The sequence below is a fragment of the Bos indicus genome, chromosome 3, assembly GCF_029378745.1.
Source record: "Bos indicus isolate NIAB-ARS_2022 breed Sahiwal x Tharparkar chromosome 3, NIAB-ARS_B.indTharparkar_mat_pri_1.0, whole genome shotgun sequence".
NCBI lineage: Eukaryota > Metazoa > Chordata > Mammalia > Artiodactyla > Bovidae > Bos > Bos indicus.
The window spans coordinates 94,053,749-94,081,687 of record NC_091762.1 but is presented as its reverse complement, the minus strand read 5'-3'; the positions used below and the strand labels follow the sequence as shown (position 1 = coordinate 94,081,687).

At 39.2% G+C, this 27,939-nt stretch overlaps 1 protein-coding gene across 9 annotated transcripts in view; it reads right to left on the bottom strand.

Moving 5' to 3' along the window:
• The window catches only part of TUT4 (terminal uridylyl transferase 4), a 129,216-nt gene extending 104,261 nt beyond the window's left edge, over positions 1 to 24,955 (bottom strand). For all 9 annotated transcript variants that reach the window (XM_019957473.2, XM_019957469.2, XM_019957474.2 and 6 more), the window contains exon 1: positions 24,816 to 24,955. The gene's annotated coding sequence lies outside the window, so the exon portion shown is untranslated. The remainder of the gene's footprint in view (positions 1 to 24,815) is intronic.
• Positions 24,956 to 27,939: the final 2,984 nt, after the last annotated feature.

Here is a 27,939-nt window from a genome sequence, read left to right as displayed (position 1 = left end):
AAACAAAGCTCAATGGTAAAGAATACACCTGCCAGGCAGGAGACATGGGTTTGATCCCTGGTCTGGGAAGATCCCACATGCTGCAGAGCAACTAAGCCCATGCGCCACAACTACTAACGCTGTGCTCTAGGGCCCAAGAGTCACGGAAGTCCATGCACCCTGGAGCCTGTGCTCTGCAACAAGAGAAGCCACTGCAATGAGAAGCCCACGCACCACAACTAGAGAGTAGCCTCTGCTTGCCTGAACTGGAGAAAAAGTCCACACAATGAAGGCCCAACAAAGCCAAAAATAAATAAGTAAATAATTACTTTAAATGTAAATGAGTTAGCCTCTTCAATTAAAGGCAAAAGATTGGAAAACTAAATTAAAAAACATATGATCCATCTATCATCTAACTATAAGAGATTCACTTTAGAGGCTGAAGCAAAGGTTGAAAGTAAAGTCTGGAAAAAGATATTCCATGAAAACAATAATCAAGATAGAGCTGAACTGGCTATATAATTGTCAGGAAAAAAAATATACTTTAAGTCAAAACAGGTAACAACAGACAAAGAAGGGCATTATACACTGATAAAAAGTTTAATCCAGCAAAAGCATGAAATAATTATAAACATATATGAACCTAATAACAGAGACCCCAAAATAGGAAGAAAAATTAACAAAATTGAAAACAGAAATAGGCAGTTCTATGACAATGGCTGGATCCCTATCAAACTACCCATGACATTTTTCACAGAATTAGAACAAATAATCCTAAAATTTATATGGAACCAAAAAAGACTCAGAATTGCCAAAGCAATCCTGAAGAAAAAGAACAAAGCAGGAAGCATAACCACCCTAGATTTCAGATAATACTACAAAGCAACAGTAATCAAAACAGCATGGTATTGGCACCAAAAAAAGACATATGGATCAATGGAATAGAACAGAGAGCCCAAAAATAAACCCACACACCTAGTGTCAATTAATTGTCAACAAAGGAAGCAAGAATATACAATGGGATAAAAGACAGTGATATTAGAGGATTTCCTTGGTGGTCTAGCAACTAAGATTCTGTGCTCCCAATGCAGTGGGCCCAGGTTCAATTCTTAGTAGGGGAACTGGATCCCACATGCCATAACTAAGACTTTGTATGCTGCAACTAAAGATCCCACGTGCCACAAGAAAGACCTAGCATGGTCGAATAAATAAATAAAAATGAATAAAAAAATTTTTAAAGTGGTGTTGAGAAAGTTGGGACAGCCACATATAAATCAATAAAGTTAGAACACAATCTCTAACCATACACAGAAATAAACTCAAAATGACTTAAAGACTTAAAGATTTTAGACATTAACACCATAAAACTCCCAAAAGAAAACATGGGTGAAATATTCTCTGACATAAATCATATTAGTATTTTAGATCAGTCTCCTAATGCAACAGAAATAAAAATAAACAAATGAGACCTAATCAAACTTACAAGCCTTGGCATACCAAAGGAAACCATAAATGAAACAAAAAGACAACCTACAGAATGGGAAAAAATATTTGCAAATGATGAGACCAACAAGGGCTTAATTTCCAAATTATACAAATAGTTCATACAACAACAAAACAAACAACCCAGTCGAAAAATGAACAGAAGATCCAAAATAGACATTTCTCCAAACAAGACATACAGATGGCCAAAAAGCACATGTAAAGATGCTCAACATTGCTAATTATCAGAGAAATGTAAATCAAAACTATAATGAGGTACCACCTCACACCAGTCAGAATGGCCATCATCAAAAAGTCTACAAATAACAAATGCTGGAGAGGGTGAAGACAAAAAGGAACCCTCCTACACTGTTGATGGGAATACAAGCTGGTGCAACCACTATGGAAACCCCTCAGAAAACCAAAAATAGAGCTACCATTTGTTGTTGTTGTTGATCAGTTACTAAGCTGTGTCCAACCAAATGGACTGCAGCACACCAGGCTCCTCTGTCCTCCACCATCTCCCAAAGTTTGTTCAAACTCATGTCCATTGAATCAGTGATGCTATCTAGCCTTCTCATCCTCTGCTGCCCCCTTCTCCTTTTCTCTTCAATCTTTCCCGGCATCAGAGTCTTTTCCAATGAGCCAGCTCTTCCCATCAGGTGGCCAAAGTATTGGTACTGCAGCATCAATCTGTCCAGTTAATATTCAGGGTTGATTTCCTTTAGGATTGACTGGTTTGATCTCCTTGCTGTCCAAGGGACTCTTAAGAATCTTCTCCAGTATTACAATTCAAAAGCATCAATTCTTTGGCATTCAGCCTTCTCTATAGTCCAACTCTCACATCCATACATGACTACTAGAAAACCACAGCTTTAACTATAAGGACCTTTGTCAGCAAAGTGATGTCTCTGCATTTCAGTTAATTGTCTAGGTTTGTCATAGCTTTCCTTCCAAGGAGCAAACATCTTTAATTTCATGCCTGCTACAGTGATTTTTGGAGAAGGCAATGGCACCCCACTCCAGTACTCTTGCCTGGAAAATCCCATAGATGGAGGACCCTGGTGGGCTGCAGTCCATGGGGTCGCTAAGAGTTGGACACGACTGAGCGACTTCACTTTCACTTTTCACTTTTACGCACTGGGGAAGGAAATGGCAACCCACTCCAGTATTCTTGCCTGGAGAATCCCAGGGACGGGGGAGCCTGGTGGGCTGCTGTCTATGGGGTCGCACAGAGTCAGACACGACTGAAGCGACTTAGCAGCAGCAGCAGCAGCAGCAGCAGAGATTTTGGCATCCAAAAAAATAAAATCTGTCTCTGCTTTCACTTTTTTCCCTTCTATTTGCCATGAAGTGATGGGACCAGATGCCATGATCTTGGCTTTTTTATGCTGAATTTCAAGCTAGCTTTTTCACTCTCTTTCACCCTCACCAAGAGGCTCTTTAGTTCCTCTTCACTTTCTGCCATTAAAGTGGCATCATCTGCATATGTGAGGTTGTTATTTCTCCCAGCAATTGTGATTCCAGCTTGTGATTCATCCAGCATGGTATTTCACATGATGTACTCTGCATATAAGTTAAATAAGCAGGGTGACAATATACAGCCTTGTCATAGTCCTTTCCCAATTTTGAACCAGTATGTTGTTCCATGTCCAGTTCTAACTGTTGCTTCTTGACCTAAACATAGATTTCTCAGGAGACAAGTAAGGTAGTCTGGTACTCCTATCTCTTTAATAATTTTCCACAGTTTGTTGTGATTCACACAACAAAGCAGATGTTCTTCTGGAATTCCCTTGCTTTCTCCATGATTCAACGAATGTTGGCAATTTGATCTCTGGTTCCTCTACCTTCTCTAAATAAATCCAGCTTGAACATCTAAAAGTTCTCAGTTCCTGTACTGCTGAAGCTTAGCTTGAAGGATTTTGAGCATAGCCTTGCTAGCATGTGAAATGAGCTGAACTGTATGGCAGTTTGAGCGTACTCAACTGAACACAGAGTTCCAGAGAATAGCAAGAAGAGATAAGAAGGCCATCTTAAGTGAACAATGCAAAGACATAGAGGAAAACAATAGAATGGGAAAGACCAGCGATCTCTTCAAGAAAACTGGAGATATCAAGAGAACATTTCATGCAAGGATGGGCACCATAAAAAGGACAGAAACAGGAAGGACCTAACAAAAGCAGAAGAGGTTAAGAAGAGGTGGCAAGAATACACAGAATAACTATACAAAAAAGGTCTTAACGACCCAGGTAACCATGGTGGTGTGGTCACTCACCTAGAGATGGACATCCTGGAGTGGGAAGTCAGGTGGGCCTTAGAAAGCATTACTATGAACAAAGCTAGCAGAGGTGACAGAATTCCAGTTGTGCTATTTAAAATTGTAAAAGAGCTACCAATAAGATCCAGCAATTCCACTCCAGGGCATATATCTAGACAAAGCTATAATTCAAAAGATATATGCATTTGTAACTTCACAGCAGCACTCTTCATCATAGTCAAGGCATGGAAACAACCTAAATGACCATCAACAGATAAATGGATGAAGAGTGGTACACATATGCAAGGGAATATTAATATTAATCTGCCATTAAAAAGAACAGCATTATGCCATTTGCAACAGTTAGAACTGGACATGGAACAACAGACTGGTTCTAAATTGGAAAAGGAGTATGTCAAGGCTGTATATTGTCACCCTGCTTATTTAACTTGTATGCAGAGTACATCATGAGAAATACCATGCTGGATGAATCACAAGCTAGAATCAAGATTGCCAGGAGAAATATCAATAACCTCAGATATGCAGATGACACCACCCTTATGGCAGAAAGTGAAGAGCTAAAGAGCCTCTTGATGAAAGAGGAGAGTGAAAAAGTTGGCTTAAAACTCAACATTCAGAAAACTAAGATCATGGGGTCTTGTCCCATCACTTCATGGCAAACAGATGGGGAAACAGTGGAAACAGTGACAGATTTTATTTCCTTTGGCTCCAAAAGTCACTGCAGACGGGGACTACAGCCATGAAATTAAAAGATACCTGCTCCTTGGAAGAAAAGTTATGACCAACCTAGACAGCATATTCAAAAGCAGAGACATTACTTTGCCAACAAAGGTCCGTCTTGGCAAAGCTATGGTTTTTCCAGTAGTCATGAATGGATGTAAGAGTTGGACTATAAAGAAAGCTGAGCACCGAAGAATTGATGCTTTTGAACTGTGGTGTTGGAGAAGACTCTTGAGAGTCCCTTGGACTGCAAGGAGGTCCAACCAGTCCATCCTAAAGGATATCAGTGCTGAATATTCATTGGAAGGACTGATGCTGAAGCTGAAACTCCAATACTTTGGCCACCTGATGTGAAGAACTGACTCATCTGAAAAGATCCTGATGTTGGGAAAGATTGAAGGAGGGAGGAGAAGGGGACAACAGAGGATGAGATGGTTGGATGGCATCACTGACTCAATGGACATGTGCTTAAGTAGACTCCAGGAGTTGGTGATGGACAGGGAGGCCTGGCGTGCTGCAGTCCATGGGGTCACAAAGAGTCAGATACAACTGAGTGACTGAACTGAACTGATGCCATTCGCAGCCCAGAGATTGTCATACTGTGTGAAGTAAGTCAGACACAGAAAAACAAACATTACATGATATCACTTATATCTGAAATCTAAACAAAAAGGGAGGGTACAAATGAACATTTAAAAAACAGAAGCAGAATTACAAGTATAGAAAAAAACTTATGATTACCTGAGGATGGGGGGAGGGAGAAGAGGGATAAATTGGGAGATTGGGACTGACATACACATAGTATATGTATATGTCATATATATATATGAGATATATATATATGTATATATATATACATATACAAATAGAGAGCTAATAAGAACCTGCTGTATAGCACAAGGAACTCTACTCAATACTCTGTAACAACTTATATGGGAGAAGAATCTTAAAAAAAGAGTGGATATATGTATATGTAAAACTGATTCACTTTGCTGTACACCTGACATTGATACAACATTGTAAATTAACTGTACTCCAATTAAAAATTTTTTTAAAACATGGCACCCCACTCCAGTACTCTTGCCTGGAAAATCCCATGGATGGAGGAGCTGGGTAGGCTACAGTCCGTGGGGTCGTTAAGAGTTGGACACGACTGAGCGACTTCACTTTCACCTTTCACTTTCCTGCATTGGAGAAGGAAATGGCACCCCACTCCAGTGTTCTTGCCTGGAGAATCCCAGGGACAGGGAAGCCTGGTGGGCTGCCGTCTATGGGGTCACAGAGTCAGACACAACTGAAGCGACTTAGCAGCAGCAGCAGCAGCAGCAGTACATATATATAATGGAATACTACTCAGTCATAAGAAAGAACAAAATACATAATGCCATTTACAGCAGCATGGCTGCAACTAGAGATTATCATCCTACATGAAGGAAATCAGAAAAAGACAAATATTGTATGATATCACTTATATGTGTGTGTGTGTGTGTGTGTGTGTACAATCTAAAATATAACACAAATGAACCTAACTATGACGCAGAAGCAGACACAAAGACATAGAGAACAGACTTGTGGTTGCCAAGGGAGAAGGGACTGTGGAGGGGGTTTGGACTGGAAGTTTGGGGTTAATAGATGCAAACTATTACATATGGAGTAGACTGAAAACAAGGTTTTACTGTATAGTACAGGGAATTATATTCAGTATCCTGGGATAAAACACAATGGAAAAGAATATTATAAAGAATGTGTGTGTGTGTGTATAGATAGATATACACATATATATAACTGAGTCACTCTGTTGTATAGCAAAAAGTAACAACATTGTAAATCAACTACACTTCAATTAAATAAGTAAATACATTAATTGGAGACTTTAATATCTATCTTTCAATAATGGTTAGAGCAGTAGTGGTAGTGTTAGTCACTTAATCGTGTCCGACTCTTTGTGACTCCATGGACTGTGGCCCGCCAGGCTCTCTGTCCATGGGATTCTCCAGGCAAGAATATTGGAGTGGATGGCCATCACCTTCTCCAGAGGATCTTCCCAACCCAGGGATCGAACCTGGGTCTCCTGCATTGCAGACAGATTCTTTACTGTCTGAGCTACAGGGACGATACCTATGGTTAAAGCAACCAGACAAAAAACCTAAGGAAACAGAGGACTTAAGTAACACTGTACAATGAGACCTAACAGATAGATCCAGATGACTCAACACAACATCAGCAGAATACACAGTCCTCTCAAGTACACAAGGAACATACTCAAGGATAGACTATTTTGTTAGACCACAAAACAAGTCTCAATAAATGTAAAGACTGAAATTATACAAATTATCTTTTCTTATCACAACAGACTGAAATTAGAAATCAAATCAGTAACAGGAAAAAACTGGAAAATTCACAAATATGTGAAGTTAAACAAAGGGCTCAACCAACCAATGAGTGAAAAGAAATCACAAGGACAATTAGAAAATACTTCAAGACAAATGAAAACAATGTGTTTTTTAAAAACAATGTATTATTTTACCATAAATTTTCAAATGAAAACAAAAGGATATTTAATATAATTTTAAAAAATAAGGACTATAAAATAATTCTACGAACAACTGTACATCAACAAACTGGATAAGGTAGATGGGATGACAAATTCCTACCAACACATAAATTACCAAAACTGGGTCAAGAACAAATATAAAACCAGAATACACCTATAACAAGTAGACTGAATACATAATCAAAAATCCCTCAACAAAAAAACTCAGAATCAGAAGGCTATACCACTGAAGTCTATTCAATATGTAAAGAAGTAACATCAATCCTTCTCATACTTCTGAAAAACCGCAAAGGAGGGAACACTTCCTAATTGATTCTATGAGGACAGTGTTACTCTGATTCTATGAACACACATGCAAAAAATCATCAATGAAATACCAGCAAACCAAATTAAGCAGCATATTAAAAGGATTATACACCATGACCAAGTAAAATCAAGTAAGATTTATCTTCAGAATGTAAGGGTGATTGAATGTATGAAATATCAATCAATGTGATAAGCCACATTAATAGATTGAAGGAAAAGAAAAATTACATGATCATCTCAACTGATGCAGAAGGAAGCATTTGACAAAATCCAGCACCTTTTCATGATGAACTAGTAATAGAAAGGAACTTCTTCAACATGGTAAAGGCCAGCTAGCAACAACAAAAAAACCTAAAGCAAAACAAAAAACACACAACTAACATCATACCCCATGAAAGATTTTAAAAATTTCCCCCTAAGATCCAGAAAAAACATCTGCTTTGTCACTTCTATTTAATAAGGTACTAGAAGTTCCAGCCAGAGCACTTAGGCAAGTAAAAGAAATAAAAGAAATCCAAACTGGGAAAGAAGTAAAATCATCTCTGTTTGCAGATGATATGATCTTAAATCATAAGATAATCCTAAAAATACACACAAAATCAAAGCTAATAAACAAATTCAGTAAGTTGCAAGATACAGAATAAACACACAAAGAATGCTATACAGTAGCAATGAACAATTCATAAAGGAAATTTAAAAAACAATTCCACTTACAATAGTATCAAAAAGAATAAATACCTAAGAATAAATTTAACCAAGGAGGCAAAAAAAAGTTAGTATACTGAAAACTACAAAACATTACTGAAAGAAATTAAACACTTACATGCAGCGACATCCCAGGTTCATAGATTCCTTGCGGTCTACCTTCCCTGCCTATCTCTTTCTTGCTCTTCTCTTTTCAAACTCTGATCACTACCTACGGTAACTAAGGAGTCAGAAAGAAAGAAAAGTCTAAGTTCACGTGTCCTACAGCCCAAGGGAGCAGAAGATTGGAAAACACACATTTTACAATGTTTATCATTCACTTCAGAAGAATTACATACTCCACCCTTTGGTGGCTAGTAAAGTGTCTGCCTGCAATGGGGGAGACCCGGGTTCAATCCCTGGGTTGGGAAGATCCCCTCGAGAAGGAAATGGCAACCCCCTCCAGTACCCTTGCCTGGAAAACTCCATGGACTGAGGAGCCTGGTAGGCTACAGTCCACGGGGTCGCAAAGAGTCAGACACGACTGAGCGACTTCACTTTTTTTCTTTCTTTCCCTTTGTTATTGAGCTTCCCTGGTGGTTCAGACGGTAAAGAATCAGCCTGCAATGCAAGAAACCTCGGTTTGATCCCTGAGTTTGGAAGATCTCCTGGAGAAGGGAATGGATACCTATTCCATTATTCTTGCCTGGAAAATTCCATGAACAGAGAAGCCTGGCGGGCTACAGTCCATGGGGTCAGAAAATTAAGGTCACGAGTCCCCAGAGCTGCCAAAAGCTGGAGACTGGCAAATATAAACTTCAGCCCACTGTGCACTCCCCCATTTGTTTCCTTCACTTAAGTCAATGCCAATGACCTACGTTGTTAACTGTACTATTAAGATGCCAATACTACCCAAAGTGATCTAAAGATTCAATGCAGTCATTATCAAAACCACAATGGCATTTTTTGCAGAAATAGAAAAACCCATCCTAAAAGTCATATGGAATTTCAAAGGACTCTAAATAGGCAAAACAATCTAAAAAAAGAAAAGTTGGAAGAGTTAACACTTTATTACTTCAAAACTTACTACACAAAGCTATAATAACCAAAACAGTCCAGTAATTGCATAAGAAAGACGTACAATGGAACAGAGCCAATAGATAAACCATCACACACATGGTCATTCAACTTGACAACGCTAATAGTATTGAATAGGGGTAAGGACAAATGGCGGAGAAGGTGATGGCACCCCACTCCAGTACTCTTGCCTGGAAAATCCCATAGATGGAGGACCCTGGTAGGCTGCAGTCTATGGGGTTGCGAAGAGTCGCACACGAATGAGTGACTTCACTTTCACTTTTCACTTTCATGCACTGGAGAAGGAAATGGCAACCCACTCCAGTGTTCTTGCCTGGAGAATCCAGGGACAGGGGAGCCTGGTGGGCTGCCATCTATGGGGTCACACAGAGTCAGACACGACTAAAGCAACTTAGCAGCAAGGACAAATGGTGATGGAAAACTGAATACACCTGTTCAAAGGAATGAAGCTGGATCCTGACCTTCTGCCAGTTACAAAAATTATCTCAAAATGGGTCAAATCAGACAAGACACTAAATGTAAAAAGATCAGACAGGGAAAGAACACAAATGACCATTCGAATCACTTGAAAAATTACAGAAAAACTATCATAAAACAAAATATATAACCATACAGATATGAAACAAAATAAGGAAATCTCTATTCTGCTATGCAGCGATACTGAAAATACACTGTTAAGTGAAAAAAAAAATAATATACACAGGCATCCATAATAAACTAATTTCTTGTAAGAAAGAGTACATACTTGTGTTTTCAGAAGTAAACAACGGAAGGATAAAAACAAAAACAAAAGAACAAAGATCTAAATTTAATCCCTATACTAAAACTATACCTTATACACTAAGTTACACAAACATACACATACATATAACCACATAAAAACTATAAATCTTCATAGTTTGGCAACATTTTCTAAATATGACATCAAAAGCACAGACAAAAGAAAAAAATAGATAAATTGGACTTCATCAAAATTTAAACTTTCATCCTTGACATCTACCTTGGCAGTGATTTTTTGGATTTGATATGAAGCAAACGCAACAAAAGCAAAAACAAAACAAGTGGGAATTCTCATGCAACTGCTGGTGGAACTAAAATGATGCAGCTGATGCAGAAAACAGTTGGAAGTTCCTCAAAATCTTAAACATGGAATTGCCATATGATCCAGCAATTCTATTCATAGGCATATATTCAAAAGAACTGAAAGTAGGGACTCAGATATTTGAACATCATGTTCACTGCAATATTATTCACAACAGCCAAAAGGTAAAAGCAACCAAGCATCTATTACCAGAAGAATGGATAAACAAAATGTGATATATACATACAATGGAATATTTCTCAGCCATTTAAAGGAAAGAAATTCTGACACATGCTACAACATGGATGAACCTCGAGGACATCATGCTAAATAAGTCACTTACAAAAGGACAGACATTGCATGATTCCAATTGTATAAGACTGAGAATTAGTAAATTCATAGGAACAGAAAGCAGAACAGAAGTTATCAGTGGCTGGAGGTGTGGGAAACAGGGAGTCATTGTTTAACGGGTAGAGTCTCTGTTTGGGATGATTAAAAAAAAACTCTGGAAATAAACAGTGGTGATGGTTACACAACATCATGAATGTACTAATGTCATTGAGTTGTACATTTAAAAAGGTTAAACAGTAAACTTAATGTTATGTATCCTTTACCGTTATGGCTTCCCTGATAGCTCAGTTGGTAAAGAACCCACCTGCAATGCAGAAGACCCTGTTTCGATTCCTGGGTCGGGAAGATCCCCTGGAGAAGGGATAGGCTACTCACTACGGTATTCTTGGGCTTCCCTTGTGGCTCAGTTGGTTAAGAATCCGCCTGCAGTGCAGGAGACCTGGGCTTGATCCCTGGGTTGGGAAGATCCCCTGGAGAAGGGAAAGGCTACCCACTCCAGTATTCTGGCCTGGAGAATTCCATGGACTGTATAGTCCATGGGGTCACAAAGATTCGAACACAATTGAGCCACTTTCACTTTGATCCTTTACCACAATAAAAAAAAATTTAACTCAAAAAGTCAAAACAATGTGTATTAAGCTTATATAAAGTATCACAAAGCTCGATTTTTAAACATTTATCAACTCTAAAATAGCTAAAGGTTAAAAAAGCATAACTTTTTATATAGGTAAATCAACTGACAGAGATTTTATGATCAAAGGCATGTAGAACCACACCCCCTTATAGGCAAAACACTCTCTGACATACATCACAGCAGGATCCTCTATGACCCACCTCCCAGAATATCGGAAATAAAAGCAAAAATAAACAAATGGGACCTAATTAACCTTAAAAGCTTCTGCACATCAAAGGAAACTATTAGCAAGGTAAAAAGACAGCCTTCAGAATGGGAGAAAATAATAGCAAATGAAGCAACTGACAAACAACTAATCTCAAAAATATACAAGCAACTCCTACAGCTCAACTCCAGAAAAATAAATGACCCAATCAAAAAATGGGCCAAAGAACTAAATAGACATTTCTCCAAAGAAGACATACAGATGGCTAACAAACACATGAAAAGATGCTCAACATCACTCATTATCAGAGAAATGCAAATCAAAACCACTATGAGGTACCATTTCACACCAGTCAGAATGGCTGCGATCCAAAAGTCTACAAATAATAAATGCTGGAGAGGGTGTGGAGAAAAGGGAACCCTCTTACACTGTTGGTGGGAATGCAAACTAGTACAGCCACTATGGAGAACAGTGTGGAGATTCCTTAAAAAACTGGAAATAGAACTGCCTTATGATCCAGCAATCCCACTGCTGGGCATACACACTGAGGAAACCAGAAGGGAAAGAGACACGTGTACCCCAATGTTCATCGCAGCACTGTTTATAATAGCCAGGACATGGAAGCAACCTAGATGTCCATCAGCAGATGAATGGATAAGAAAGCTGTGGTACATATACACAATGGAGTATTACTCAGCCATTAAAAAGAATACATCTGAATCAGTTCTAATGAGGTGGATGAAACTGGAGCCTATTATACAGAGTGAAGTAAGCCAGAAAGAAAAACATCAATACAGTATACTAACGCATATATATGGAATTTAGAAAGATGGTAACAATAACCCGGTGTACGAGACAGCAAAAGAGACACTGATGTATAGAACAGTCTTATGGACTCTGTGGGAGAGGGAGAGGGTGGGAAGATTTGGGAGAATGACATTGAAACATGTAAAATATCATGTAAGAAACGAGTTGCCAGTCCAGGTTCGATGCACGATACTGGATGCTTGGGGCTGGTGCACTGGGACAACCCGGAGGGATGGTATGGGGAGGGAGGAGGGAGGAGGGTTCAGGATGGGGAACACATGTATACCTGTGGCGGATTCATTTTGATATTTGGCAAAACTAATACAATTATGTAAAGTTTAAAAATAAAATAAAATTTAAAAAAAAATTCAGTTTTGTAAATAAATGGGATTTCTAAACTAAATTACCTAAATCTTCATCTAAATCCCCATTAGCTAGGTTTTCTAGATTACTCAAGTCTTTTCCTTCTATGTTCATCTAGGTAAGCTTTTTTGGCCACTGGTCAAAGAAGCTGAGGTCATGCGTCTTTTCACCAGCAATTTGTTGATTAAAATAGCCTGAGGTCGTCAATTGTTTTTTGAGTGTTTTCCCCTGAGATATGGAGATCATCTGGATTCCCTAATTATCCAAGCCAGCTTTTCCTCTTGTTCCTTATAAACAAAAAATTAAGAATGAGCTCTATAGGAAGAGTTCTGTGATGCTAGATACTCCAGAAAGTTCCTCATTCCTCCAGTTTCAAGCAGCTCCTGGGTATTCGTATATAATAATGTAGCTAACACTTTTTAAGTGTGGTTTGCTGAGGAGACTTAGCTTGTCCCATAGGTCCAAAAACTGTGATATATATAACTGTGCTGGCCCTCCAATGCTTGTGCTTCTAACATCACACTCATTTTGAAATTTTACATCCATACCATTTGGAATGGGCCAGGTTATGCTGTGATAAGAACTCCTACAACTAATGCTTATCATAACATAAACTGATTTAACTCATGCAAAATCCTTTTGGAATTAAGGTAACTCTCTAAGGCAGCTGTCCTTCATGCACTGGTTCAGCATGCCAAGCTGCTTTAATTTTATCTTACCTCCCATATTAGCAAAACAGAGGGAGAAGGAATAGCCTTCGTTCACATTTCATTTTCCAAAAAAAAAAAAAAATGCCACATGGCTACACCTAATTTCAAGGCAATAAGGAACACAACCCTCAGAATACCTCAAAATAAAGTAGTAGCAACAGGGCTTATCACATTAGTACAAGGTGAAATAAGCCAATCTCTTTGTCTCCACGTATGTTACTGTTTTCCTCCAATCCTTTTGTTCCAGGCTAATTTCATGGTCATGTGATCTGTGTAGTTATACAGGGCTCCATACTCAGAAAGACACTATGCTTGATTTAAAGCTCCCCTGTCATCAACTTGATATTCTTAATAACTTTATCTTTGAATTGGTGTTTTGTAGTGAAGTCTAATGGGACAAAGTAACAGGCAGAAGAGCAGAAGAGATACATGCAAAATGTCTATCTGCCATTGCTTTCTACTTTATTCTTACAGATTTGATGACGCCCTGTGAACATTCAGTAGATCCATGATGTGTAGGAGTTTAGCAAAACTCAAAGGGATATAAAGTAAGCATGTTGTCTACAACTAGGTAAGCAAGGGTAGTAACAGCCCAAGAAGTCACATTTTCTATTAAAATATAACTTTCTTCCCAGAGCAAAGGCAATTGATTCTAAGAAACATGAATTACCAAAAAGTCTATCACATCTTTTCTTACTCATGTTACTTCCCTGTATTAACTAACCACTTATGACAAAAGTGACAACAGAAGGAAAGGGAAAGACAGAGAAAGAAGCCACAGGTCCTTCACCTTTCAGTTCTGCCAAATCAAAGGTAGAGACTGTTGGTAGAATGTGCAAGAAACTAAATAAAAACAGCTGAGTAAGTTTTACACAGTGTTTTCCCTGTTCTGGTAAGAATGAAATATACATGTATAAGCTATGAAATAGCATCAATTTCACATAAGAGTTAAATAATCATATATTTGCATTTAAAACTGGCATTGCACAGTATAAAGATGAACAGTAAAATTCATGCTTAATATTAATAATTCAACAATTTCAATTGTTCTTTATTTAGAATGACATTAAAAAGTAAATAAACATGACAAGCTAAGATAAAGATCAAAGAAGAAAGAAAAAAACTTTATGTTTTAGTACCTTTAACAGCACTTTTTCCTGCCTTCTGAACTAGGGACTTTGTATTTTTATTTCTCAATATATCCTGCAATTATGTAGCTGGGCCTGCACTTGTTCAGATAAACAAATATAAACATGGAATGTGTTTTAACAAAGATAGTCAACATTAACACAGAAGGTGTTCAGTTTAAAGCTGGGAATACAAAGATAAATAATAGAATAGTCTCATGTATAAAAGAGGAGACAATCATATAAACAAATAATGACAATATTACATGACATATGTTAGGGAAACTCTGAGGAAAGAGCCTAAGTGAAAGTGTTCATCATAGAGGTAATTGAGCTGTGAAAGAATTTTTCACTTGAGAAAGGGAGTAAGAAGGAATAGGATCTGTATATACTAAATACATTTATAAAATTTTAACAAGTTTTTTAGGATGCAAAATGGCATGTATAATGATTACAGGAGATGAACTGGGAATGTAAATCATTATACACATTTACATACCGAGTCAAGTTTAGACTTTAGCAAAAAGAAGCCATAGATTATGAGCAGAAGAGTGGCACAATTTCTGCTTCAGCTTAACTTCTGCAGAACAGGAAGACAGAGATAAGAGGAAAAAGAGATGCTACGAAAGTAAGTAAAAGTAATTACCAATTATTATTAAAAAGTATTAGGAGGTTATTTAGGATCTTATTACAAGCAATTTTGGTGGGATTGTGGAGAGGGAAAAGCTGTGTTGAAGGTAAATGGACTTCTTCCCAGAAGACGCTTTGGTATGGTAATAAGCACTGTAAATATCTAAGAGAAAGATCAAATTTGCAACATCTTCCAGATTTATTTGACCAAAAAACATTGCCAGGACAACCTATTAGCATCTGAAAGAACTGTGGGAAAAATAAGTTTTATAACACTGTTCTATGAAGCAGAAGGCCAGCACTAACAGAGAAAGGCAGAGGGCAGTAGAGGACTTAAGATCAGAGAAAAACAATACCAAAAGTGAGAAACAGGAAAGAAACCTGACTGAAATATTGCCAGGCTGGGTTAAAGGTCTAACTACATTATATAAAACACCTGTCTACTAGTTTATACAATGCAGATATTTAAATTCATTCTGGGTAGGGGATTAACATGGAGAAGGAAATGGCAACCCACTCCAGTGTTCTTGCCTGGAGAATCCCAGGGATGGGGGAGCCTGGTGGGCTGCCGTCTATGGGGTCGCACAGAGTTGGACACGACTGAAGCAACTTAGCAGCAGCAGCAGCAGGGAATTAACATAATGAATATTTCAATAGGGTATTGGATGGCATCACCGACTCGATGGACATGAGTTTGAGTTAAGCTCCGGGAGTTGGTGATGGACAGGGAAGCCTGGCATGCTGCACAGTCCATGTGGTCGCAAAAAGTCAGACACGACTGAGCAACTGAATTGAACACAACGGTGATGATACTGGTAAGTGGGAGGGATAAAACTCAAAAGAGGTTATACAAAAAGATTAGGGATAGATGAGAAACCTAAAGAAGTGAGAAAGAAGTATACAGATATTAAGGAGATTTTGGTTAGAAGTAGAACCATTTCTGAACCATATTAGTAGCCGTGTCAAAGAAAGTTGAATACCACTGGAATACAGAAATTAAGGAAAAATAAACTTAAGATGTTAAGTAACCTTCAATGTTACACTTCCAACTGCCTAATATGATATGAAGAATTATACCAAAGTTATCAGTGAATACAGGGGAGTGGCACAGAAGTTCCTAGATTGAAATGACAAAGTCAGGTAAGAAACAGCCAGTAGGGTACCAATCTTAAAAGAAGAGAAGCTGTAGAGGAAGATAGAAGAATAAACAGACACTAATTAGAAAAACATGGGTCTGGTTTTCCGGCTTTAAGGAAGCAGGTGTGAGAAAAACAAGCTACACCCCTCCTTAGAGGATTTAGAATAATGGTTCCCAGTTTTTTTTCTAACACATCCAAGAAATAGAATACATGTCCAATAGAAGTGAAGAGGAACACAAGAATGGGAGATGGGAAAGGCTAGCTGTGAGTGGTTTAAAAGACCTTCCAAAGCAATTATGAAATACCTTCCTAAGGAAGAGTACCTGTCATACAGCGAGAATCACTGGTTTAAAACTGGTACTATCACAGAAAGCGTAAATAAAATTTGCAAACACAAACTAGCCATTTTTTACCTGTATGACAGAATACAAGACACTCATAACAATACCATAAGTGGCTATAAAAGTACTGCAGCTCTTACAAATTTTTCAGTTTAAAAAAAGATTTGTTTTGAAGATACAGCATTACCTAACATATATATGTCTAATATGCCCATTCATTTATCTTTTCAAATCTGTAAAGTTAACACAGTCTGGTAGTGTTTCACTTTATTTACTGAGACACCCTGAGTATATGACTTGAGTAAAATGACACAAATGGGATTGGTTTATGAGAAGAAAGAAGAGACATATATTTTGGTTTTATATCATTAGATACTAAAATTGAGAAATTTTTAAAATACAAGAATACACTATTAACTTATTCTATAAGGCCAGTATTACCTTAGTACCAAATCCAGAAATTTCAAGACAACTATACACCAATGTCTCTTATGAAAATAGATGCAAAATCAAATTCTAGCAAACCAAATCCAGCAATGAAAGGTTATATACTAGGATAAAATGTATTCTAACCCAGGAATACAAGTTTGGTTCAATATGAAAACCAATCAATGAAATGCACCATATTAATAAAGGACAAAAACCACACAGTTGTTTCAACTGACACAAAAAAAGGATCTGATAAAATCTGATGTCCTTTCATAATAAAAAAAACCTCAACAAATTAGGAATGTAAAGAAACTCTCATCAATCTGACAGAAAAACCACATGTGACATCACACTTAACGGTGAATGACTAAATGTTTTCTCCCCTAAGAACAGAAACAAGACAAAGATGTCTGTTGTCTTCACTTTGTTTTAATGTTATTTATTTATTTAGGCTGTGCAGCTTGTGGGATCTTAATTCCCCAATCAGGGGTTAAACCTGGACTCCACAGTGAAAGCACAAAGTCCTATCTACTGGACCGCCAGGAAATTCCCTACTGTCTTCACTTCTATTCAATACTGTACTAGCCAGGGCAATTAGGCAAGAAAAAGAAATTAAAAGGCATCCAGAATGGAAAGGAAGTAGTAAAGCGATCTGTATTTGTAGATGACATGATCTCATATATAAAGTCCTAAGGAATCTACAAAAAAGTAATTAGAGCTATAAATTAGCCTAGCAAGGGTGCTATCCAAGATCAACATACAAAAATCAATTGTATTTCTATATACTAGCAATGTAGAGTCCAAAATTCCATTTACAATTGCTTCAAAAAGAATAAAATATTCAGGAATAAATTTAACAAAGAAATACAAGGTTTTCTTCAAAAACTGACAAACAGATCCTAAAATTCACATGGAAATGCAAAGGACTAAGAACAGCCAAAACAATATTGAAAAAGAAAAGTAAAGTTGGAGAACTCACAACTTCAACTTCAATTTTCCAACTTCAAACTTTCTACAAAGTTACAGTAATCAAGACTGGGTGGGTGGTACTGCCATAAGCACAGACATACAAATCAATGGAGACTCCAGAATCAATTGAGAATCCAAAAATAAACAGAGACATTTATGGTCAATTGATTTCAACAATGATGCCAATACCATTCAACAAGGGAAATAACAATCTTGCCGATAAGTGATGCTGGGACAACTGGACAGCCGCATGAAAAAGAATGAAGTTGGACCTCTACCTCACAGCACATATAAAATTATCTAAAAATGGGTCAAAGAACTAAATGTAGAAGCTAAAACTACAAAACTGTCAGAAGAAAACATAGGTGTAAATTTTTATAATCTTGGCTTATCTTAGATATGACTCCAGAAGCACAAGAAAAAATAAATATAACTTTATCAAAACCTAAAACTTGGGTGCTTGAAAAAACACACTCCAGAAAATGAACAAAATGGCAATTCCTCAAAAAATTAAACAAAGATTTACCACATGATCCAGCAATTCCACTTCTAGGTATATTTCCAAAGAACAGAAAGCAGGGACCCAAACAGATATTTTTATGCCCATATTCACAGAAGCATTATTCACAAAAGCCAAAGTTAGAAGCAACCAAAGTGTCTATCAACAGATGACTGGAAAAACAAAATATGGTATATACATAAATACAACAGAACATTATTCAGCCTTAAAAAGGAAGGAAATTCCAACACATACTACAGCATAGAAGAACCTTGAAGACACTGTGCTAAATGAAGCAAACAAGTCACAAAAGGACAGATATTATATGATTCTAATTACATACAGTAGAGAAGGCAATGGCACCCCACTGCAGTACTCTTGCCTGGAAAATCCCATGGACAGAGGAGCCTGGAAGGCTGCAGTCCATAGGGTTGCTGAGGGTCCGACACGACTGAGCGACTTCACTTTCACTTTTCACTTTCATGCATTGGAGAAGGAAATGGCAACCCACTCCAGTGTTCTTGCCTGGAGAATCCCAGGGACGGGGGAGCCTGGTGGGCTGCCGTCTATGGGGTCGCACAGAGTCGGACATGACTGAAGTGACTTAGCAGCAATTACATACAGTAGTCAAAAGTCATAGAAACAGAAAGTAGAATGATGGCTGCTAGGGGTTGAAGGGAGGAGAGAATGAGGAGTTATTGCTTAGTGGGCACAGAACAGGAAAAAGGAAAAAGTTCTGAACATGGATGGTGGTGATGATTTGTGCAACACTGTGAATGTACCTAGTATCACTGAATATACACTTAATAATGATTAAAATGGTAACTTTTATGCATATTTTTCCACAATTCTTACATTTGAAAATGAATAGACAATTCACAAAAGGGGAGAACATTTTTGCATATCATTTATCTAACAAGGATCTAATATCCAGAATATATAAAGAACTCATAACAGACAAATAATCCAATTTTTTAAAAGAGCAAAGAATTTAAATAGACATTTCTCCCATATTTTAATATAAAAAGCCAACAAGACATATGAGGAGATGCTCAACATCATTAGTCATTAAGGAACTGCAAATCAAAACCACAATGAGATACCACTTCACCAGTTAGATAGCTATAATTTAAAAGATGGACAATAACAAGTGTTGGTGAGGATGGGTAGAAATTAGAACCCTCATATATTACTAGTGAAAATATAAAATAGTGAAGCCTCTCAGGAATATAGTTCGGCAGGTCCTCCATAAAGTTAAACATAAATGTATCAAAACCCTCAGCAATTCCACTCCTGGGTATACATCCAAGAGAAATGAAAACATATATCCACACAAAAACTTATACATGAATGTTCAAAGCAATAGTATTTGTAACAGCCAAAAAGTGGGAAAAATCCAAATGTCTATCAAATAATGAATGGATAAACAAAATGTGGTATCTCCATAGAATACATTCCATACAATGTAGTATTATTCAACCATAAAAAGGAATGAAGTGCTAATACACGATATATTATGGATGAACCTTGAAAACATTATGCTTCAGTGAAAGAAACCGGGTACAAAAAGCCACATGTTATATGACTCTGCTTATATGAAACATCCAAAGTAGGCAAATCCAAAGACAGAAAAGCAGTTCAGTGGTTGTCAAAAGCTTGAGGGGGTGGGGGTGGGGGGGAATGCAGGGTGACTGCTAAAGGGCACAGGGTTTCTTGGAGGAAGATGAAAATATTCTGGAATTAAATAATGGTGATGGTTACAGAAGCTTATGAACATACACTGAAAACTGCATGCCTTTTTATTTTTTGGCCACACCTCGTGGAATGCGGGATCTTAGTTCCCCAACCAGGAATCAAACCCGTGTTCCCTGCATTGGAAGCATGAAATCTTAACCGCTAGACCACTAGGGAAGTCCCTGAACTACATGCTTTAAAAAGGTGAGTTTTACAGTACTGAAAATTGTATCTCAAAGCAAAAGCAAAAAAAACAAACAAACACGATTACACATTCCAATAGCCATCAAAGCAATAATGTTTTCATACGTATCTATCATTCTACATTCCAGGTGAGAAAATGAAAAGGGAAAAGGGAAATATCTTAACATTCTATGAAAACAATTATGACTCAGAAACCCCAAAAAGATTCCCCACACATAGTTTGAATATCACTGACCTAAACCTAACACTCAGCACAAGACTGAGCTTAAATAGTTAATGACCAATCAATTTTAATGATAATTAAATTATTTAAACTACAATGTACAGCTAAGACTAACAAAATGCAATTAAATTTCATTGTCATGTTTAATTCATACTCTGTGTTCTTACAAGATAGTTTTTGACAACCTATGTGACTATTTTGAATTTAACACTCTCTGCATACTAAATTTTGACAACCTAAGCTTGACGTGCAACACAGCATAGTGGTTAAGAGCTCTAACTCTAGACTTAGACACCCACAGTTCAATTCCTGGCTCAGCAGCAAACTAGCTCTGAGATCTTATCCAAGCTATTTAGTCTTTCTGCAGCTACTTTCCTCACCTATAAATGCTGATAATTTATAAGCTGTTGTGAGGACTGAGGACTAAGATCTTTGGAAACAAATTAACAAATAATAACTATGCAGTAAGTTACTTATTATCACTGTAAATCAAATATCCATTTAAAACTACCAGACTATTGTGTGTCTGCCTCTTGAGAAATCTGTATGCAGGTCAAGAAGTAACAGTTAGAACTGGTTATGGAACACTAGACTGGTTCAAAATTAGGAAAGGCGTATGTCAAGGCTGTAGTATTGTCACCCTGCTTATTTACTTCATATGGAGAGTACATCGAGCAAAGTGCCAGGCTGTTTGAAGCACAAGCTGGAATCAAGATTGCCGGGAGAAATATCAATAAATTCAGATATGCAGACGATACCACCCTTATGGCAGAAAGCTAAGAGGAGCTAAAGAGCCTCTTGATGAAAGTCAAAGAGGAGAGTGAAAAGGCTGGCTTAAAATTCAACATCCAAAAAACAAAGATCGTGGCACCTGGTCCCATCACTTCATGGCAAATAGGTGGGGAAACAGTGGAAACAGTGACAGACTTTGTTTTGGGGAGCTCCAAATCACTGCAGATGGAGACTGCAGCCATGAAAGTAAAAGACGCTTGCTCCTTGAAAGAAAAGCTATGACCAACCTAGACAGCATATTAAAAAGCAGAGACATTATTTTGCCGACAAAGATCCATATAGTTAAGTTAAAGCTGTTTTTCCAGTAGTCATGTATGGATGTGAGAGCTGGACTATAAAGAAAGTTGAGTGCCGAAGAAGTGATGCTTTTGAACTGTGGTGTTGGAGAAGACTCTTGTACAGCAAGGAGATCAAACCAGTCAATCCTAAAGGAAATCAGTCCTGAATGCTCACTGGAAGGACTGATGCTGAAACTCCAATACTTTGGCCACCAGATGGAAAGAACTGGCTCATCAGAAAAGACCTTGATGCAGGGAAAGAGTGAAGACAGGAGAAGGGGACGACAGAGGATGAGATGGTTGAATGGCATCACCAACTCGATGGACATGAGTTTGAGCAAGCTCCAGGAGCTGTGATCGACAGGAAAGCCTGGCATGCTGCAGTCCATGGGGTCGGCAAAGAATCAGACATGACTGAGCGACTGAACTGATTATATGATTGAATTCCCTGAAGCAAGAGACTATATTCAATAAGTTTATACCTCTAAAATGTAGCAATGTCTAGCATAAAGTACAAACCCAAATGTTTGATGATTAAATGATGAATCAATGAGCAACCTGAGGCAGTTCCTCCTATAAAACTGGGAAAACACTTGATACATCTGAGAAGCAACATGGCCTATGTTATAATAAAACTACGCAGAGCTGCTTTCAATCTTTCTAACTCTATGATCTTAAGCAAATTAGCCAACATCTGAGTCAGAGATTCCTCATTTATAAAACAGGTTTCATAGGGGCGTTACACTGAACAAATAAAAAAAATACATGGACATGTCTAGCACAATGCCTGAAATAAAACAGGTATAAACTTAGTTTAGTGTAAAAAAATTCTAATTTACTTAGTTCAGCAAAAGCAATCTTAATTCCTCGAATATTAAGACGAGGAAAAAGTCTACATATCCTGCTTTACTACAGTATCCCTTCCCCTTGCCTGTTAGTCTTTCTAGAATTGTTCTTTTTTAGAACATATTTCTATCTGCAGTAACAACTTAATTCAACCATTTGCAGTTTACATTAGGAAGTAATACATCTCACTGAATTTGTTTTATCAAAATGGCCTTTTTTTAAAAAAAAAAAAGGATAAAATTTATTGACATCAGCATTCATAGGTAAGTCTTATTTATAGCTTTTCTGACACCAGAAACTTGCTGCAGAAATAAAATTCATAACCTTTCCTACCCAAAGATCCTGATTTGACATTATATAAAGAATACAACATAATTAATCCTGTTTATTATGCATGTCAAGGTTAACTTTGAGGTCAAAAAGTTCTCCAATTACTCTTACTAAAATGACTCTGAGTACTCAAAACTAAAAAAAATTATCTTTAAACAGCTTTTTATTAATCAGACATTTATAATTACATATATAAAATTTTATTTAAAAAGGTCTAAAATTATAATGTAGACACTGTTCTGTTCCAGTTATATTGATTAAAATTAAATCTAATGTTAGAAGTGATTTATAATACTGAACTAAACTTTTGTGCATGATAACATCTTGTTAGTTTATCTGCTACAACCTAGGGAAATGAACACATTTTAATTTCTTCTTTGTATTTAGATTTTGCTAGACTTAAAACATTAAATGTTAATAACTTTTCACTTCCTTTTCTGTATTATTTCAAGGAAGCTTTATTTTTTCATTAAATGTGATCTTTTTAAAGCCTAAAACAACTTAAAATTCTTATCTGCCCCAAAGTATACAGTTTTTAAGATGCACTCTAAAATTTGTTTATAAAAGGATCATAGTACACTAGATACTAGTAAATTCATTGTCTTAAGCAGTTTTCTAAATGAATCAATATTTCATAATTTTACAAGTTGTGACTAATCAATACTAGGATGCAGTGTAGTGCAACAATTTCCAAGCAGACATATATACAAGGGTTCTGAGCCTAAAGAAAATTTCAGCGTACGTTTTACTCACACACAGAACATGCTGATAGTAACCAAAAAAAAAAAAAAATTTAAAAAAAAACTATCCCACAATTCACCACCCTGATATATCATTCTCTCTAAATTATTATATCCAGGTGAGATTACCCAATTTTAATAACTAACAGTTCTCATCACTTTAAAACAGAAACAGGGTATGTTCTGTTTCACCCAGAGTTACACATTTCGGAACTACAAGACTTTGGGGGGGGGGGGGGGCGCTGATCTTCGGAAACAAAAGGTAACCTGATCCATTCCAGCTAATTACTAAATGCATACCAACAATACAAAATTCGAATTGCATTTCTGGACACTAAGATCACAAAGGGAGCAGAACGTCAAATGTGTAAGGAATTACTTTTGTATTAAAAATAATCAAAACGAAGAAACACGGTACGCCGAAACTAAGATCTCGCGCAAGGTACAACATTCATTTGATTAAAAAGTTGATCATCTAAAAAGAATTTAATCAATGTTGTTAAAATAACAGTAATTCATCGCATCCACATACGACTTGAAATCCCGATGAGGTCTTTCTTTCAGGTCTAAATATCTCATTCTTTTGCAACCCGGATACCAAAAGGACCTGAAACCTCTCGCGGAGGCGTACAACACACTCGGCGAGTGCTGTCTGTTTACAAATACGAATCTCACAGTTTCCCACGTCAAAAGCGTTCATTACCACCATTCGACTGGGGGGCGGGGGAGAGAGAAGGCGGGCGAGCAAGAAACGAAATCCTCACAGACACCTCTGCCTTCTCTCCTCCCGACAAGGGCGATCCCGGAATAAATATTTATTATGTATTATATGCGTGTGTGTCTATAAGTTATATACGTAGTCTGTATCAAAGCCAGGGTGAAAGAAAAGGCACACAGGACAGGGAATCCTACTGGACCCCAGAGAATATTCACTCCTATCCCGTTAACTCAGAATCCTCCGCCTGGGTCTACAGGTTTCGGCTCGGGGCCGAGAGCTCCAACCTCACCGTGGAGTTCGGTCCCAAAGCGCCCCGGTGCCCTGCTCAGGAAGCCCAGGCCGCCGCCCCTACCTCCCTCATCTCCGCCTTCCCCTGGGACACCCGATGCCCAATCCAGCAAAGAAAGAAGTGTCAGGCCCCAAGAGGGCGGCTGATACGCGCTCGGGCCGGGACCGCGACACCTGCGAGGCGCGGCACCTGAGGGCGAAGAGGGGGCCGCCCGGCCTGCCTCGAGCACACCCCCTCGGGCGCCGGGTGCTATGCCGCGGCCGGAACCTCCGTACCTGCGAAGCCCGCGAGCTACAGGCGCGCGCGGCGCCTCCTCATCTCAGTGGCTCCCGCTCCCCCTCCGCCTCCCGCTGCCGCCGTCACCGCCGCCGCCGCTGGAGGCCAGGACACGACGAGCTCAGGGCTCCACCGCCATGTCCGCCGCGCCGCGAACTGCATTGTGGGGGGGAAGGGATGGGGAGGGGGAGGAGAGAGGGGGAGAGAAAGAGGAGGACCCGCTGAGGGGAGGGGGCCGAGGGAGAAAGGGAGCCAAGGAAGGGGGGAGGGGAGAGAGGGACAGAGCCCTGAATGGAGTCGTGACCCGGGCGGGGGTAGGGAACAAACGCACAGGAGACCGTGGGTAGGAGGCGCGGAGGAAAGGGTTTGGGGGTGCCCCTTCCTTTCGTTCTAGGGGCCCCAGGGCACTGGTTAAACCGGGGCGGGAGGTAGTAAACACCAATGGGAGAAGAGCTACATTCAGGGGCTGGTGGTGGAGACGGGAAACAATGGTGAGGGGACCTAGGTGGGAGGACAGCTCACTCACACTCACGCTGTGGGAAGGGGCGAGCGCGCGAGGACACTCGTTAGCCCGCGAGGAGGGGGCGGGGCCCCTCTAGCGTTGGGGGAGGGTTGAAGTCACCGCGGGCCTGCGGGGGGGCCCGAGCGGGGGTCGCTAAGTCCAGCTCCCTGCCGGGGCCCCACGGGAGAGCGGCGGGAGGACTTCTATTTGCTTGCGGAGGCCGGGGTCGCGGGCACTACCGCCCTGCTTAGTTCTGGTTCCTGGGCTATGGACCTCCCCGCGGAGGCCCCCAAACGTGAAGAGGGCCCGAAAGCCAGCCCCCAGGGGTCGGAAACCCCGGCCTTGGACATGCACCCTCCGGCCTGTGTACTGACCTGGCCCGGTCCCGGCCGCCGCGGACCCTTGGCGATTTAGCCTGGGCTTCTGACCACCAGCGAGTAGGCAGACAGAGGAATCGAATCCTCTGGGTCTCCCCCACCATTCCCCGTCTATTCACCTTTGCCACCACCCCACCAAAGCTGGAATCCTTTTCTTTTAAAATGCAGCTAATTTCTGGAGTTAGGAGCCCAAAAGAAATCTCAAGAGTACCCCCCGGCTCCGCGCGCCGCCCGGAAAAAGATTTTAGAAATCACTTATTTAGTTTTACATGGGTTTGGAATCAACTACCATCCATGAGCCTCCTCCCCCTTTTGCTTTTAATACAGGTTCCTCCATGTAGTTATTTAAAGTCCCAATAGGAAAGGATTTATGGTTTGGTTAATTTTTTTAGTCGTGTCCGACTCTTTGCAACACTTTGGACTGTAGCCCACCAGGCTCCTCTGTCCATGGGATTTTTCAGGCAAGAATCCTGGAATCGGTTGCCATTTCCTCCTCTAAAGGATCTTCCCCACGGAGGGATTGAACCGGCGTCTCCTGTGTCTCCTGCATAGCAGGTGGATTCTTTACCTGCTGAACCGTCTGGGAAGCCCAGGTCCTAATTTTTTTAAGGTCCCAGCCTTGGAGATTATTCAACCAACCTCTAACCTCAAAGCTGGACAAATCACACGACTATAGTCCTTGCAGGTGACACATGCTAAGGCAGGAAAAGAATATGATAGGGTGGACCTGAGGGAAGATGCAAAATCTTAAGTCTTTACAAGATGTCATTTATTTGCTAAGTCGTGTCGGACTATCCTGTGACCCCGTGAGCCCCACCAGGCTCTCTGTCCATGAGATTTCCCAGGCAAGAATACTGGAGTGGGTGGCCATTTCCTTCTCCAGGGGATCTTCCCCCACCCAGCGATGGACTGGCATCTCCTGCATTGGCAGGCACATTCTTTACCACTGAGCCACCTAGGATATTGCCTAATAAAATTTCTCATGATATGACTCAGAGGCTGGAACCTATAAAAGTTTACAGAGGGGGCCTTCCTCTCTGCAGGATCCATCTTCTTTGCACTCCAAAACTGGTTCCTTCTTATTTATCTTTTTGTATGTATATGAATCTGAAGTTTGATGAGAAGAGACCACTAAGTGCTAGTCATTGAGCTAGAGATTTCATATGTTTTTCCATTTAATTCTTATAACAGAGAATTCTCTCTGCTGATGAATGGTTAGAACTCTGAGCTTCCAATGCAAGGGATTCAGGTGTGATCCCTGGTCAGGGAACTAGGATCCCACAAGTGGCACAGCCCCCCAGCAAAAAAATTATAACAATCCCATGAGGTCCCATTTATAAATGAGAAAACCAGAGCTCTGAGAATTAATACATTTTACGCCCCACCCCCCATTTCATGCCAGGGTGTGCAGGTACAGTACACAGAGTAAGTGTGTTACTCGCTCAGTCCTACTCCGTAATGTCACGGACTGCAACCCTCCAGACTCTTCTGTCCATGAAATTCTCTAAGCAAGAATACTGGAGTGGGTTGCCATTTCAAGTTAAAAGAGCTCTACCTAGCTTCAACACTTATCTGTTGTTTAATTTTAGCCAAATACATTCTGAGTTTCTTTATATGTAAGTTTTCAATGACAAAATAGCTACTTCACAGAGATAATGTAAGGAAAATAGCAGATCCCAAATTTAAAACCTGTAGAGACATTAAGATGATACTAACATGTCTTTCTCTTTGGTGAGTGATATCAAGGTCCCTGGAGCAAGTTCAACTGAATAAAATTTCCCAATTACTTAACAGCAAAACACTGAGAGTTATAAAGCCAAACCAGATTCCTGTCTCCAAAAAAGTTCACCATTGAGCAAAGAAGTTCACTACTGCACTACAATAAAGGCAACAGGTTTTAGCAAGAGCTGGACTAATACAGAGGAGTGCATGATAAATCCCACTTGGGTGAAGTTTTATTGGAAGAGGTAGAAGCTGAACCCTGAAAGTTTGCTTATATATGCTGGACACATGTCTGTGATCCTGAGAACATTGTTTTGTCTGGAGTGGGCAGGAAATAATGATTCTGAAAACAAAGGTGAGGGCCAGACAGAATCCCAGTGCCTCTCTGCTCTTATCCCTTCCAGATAACGCTTCTGTACGACTTTTCCTATTACTCAAGATCCGTTCAACTTCTACCTCCTTTATTAAATGATCTTCATCAGCAACACCCCCACAAGCCACTGAATGAGATTCCTCCATTCT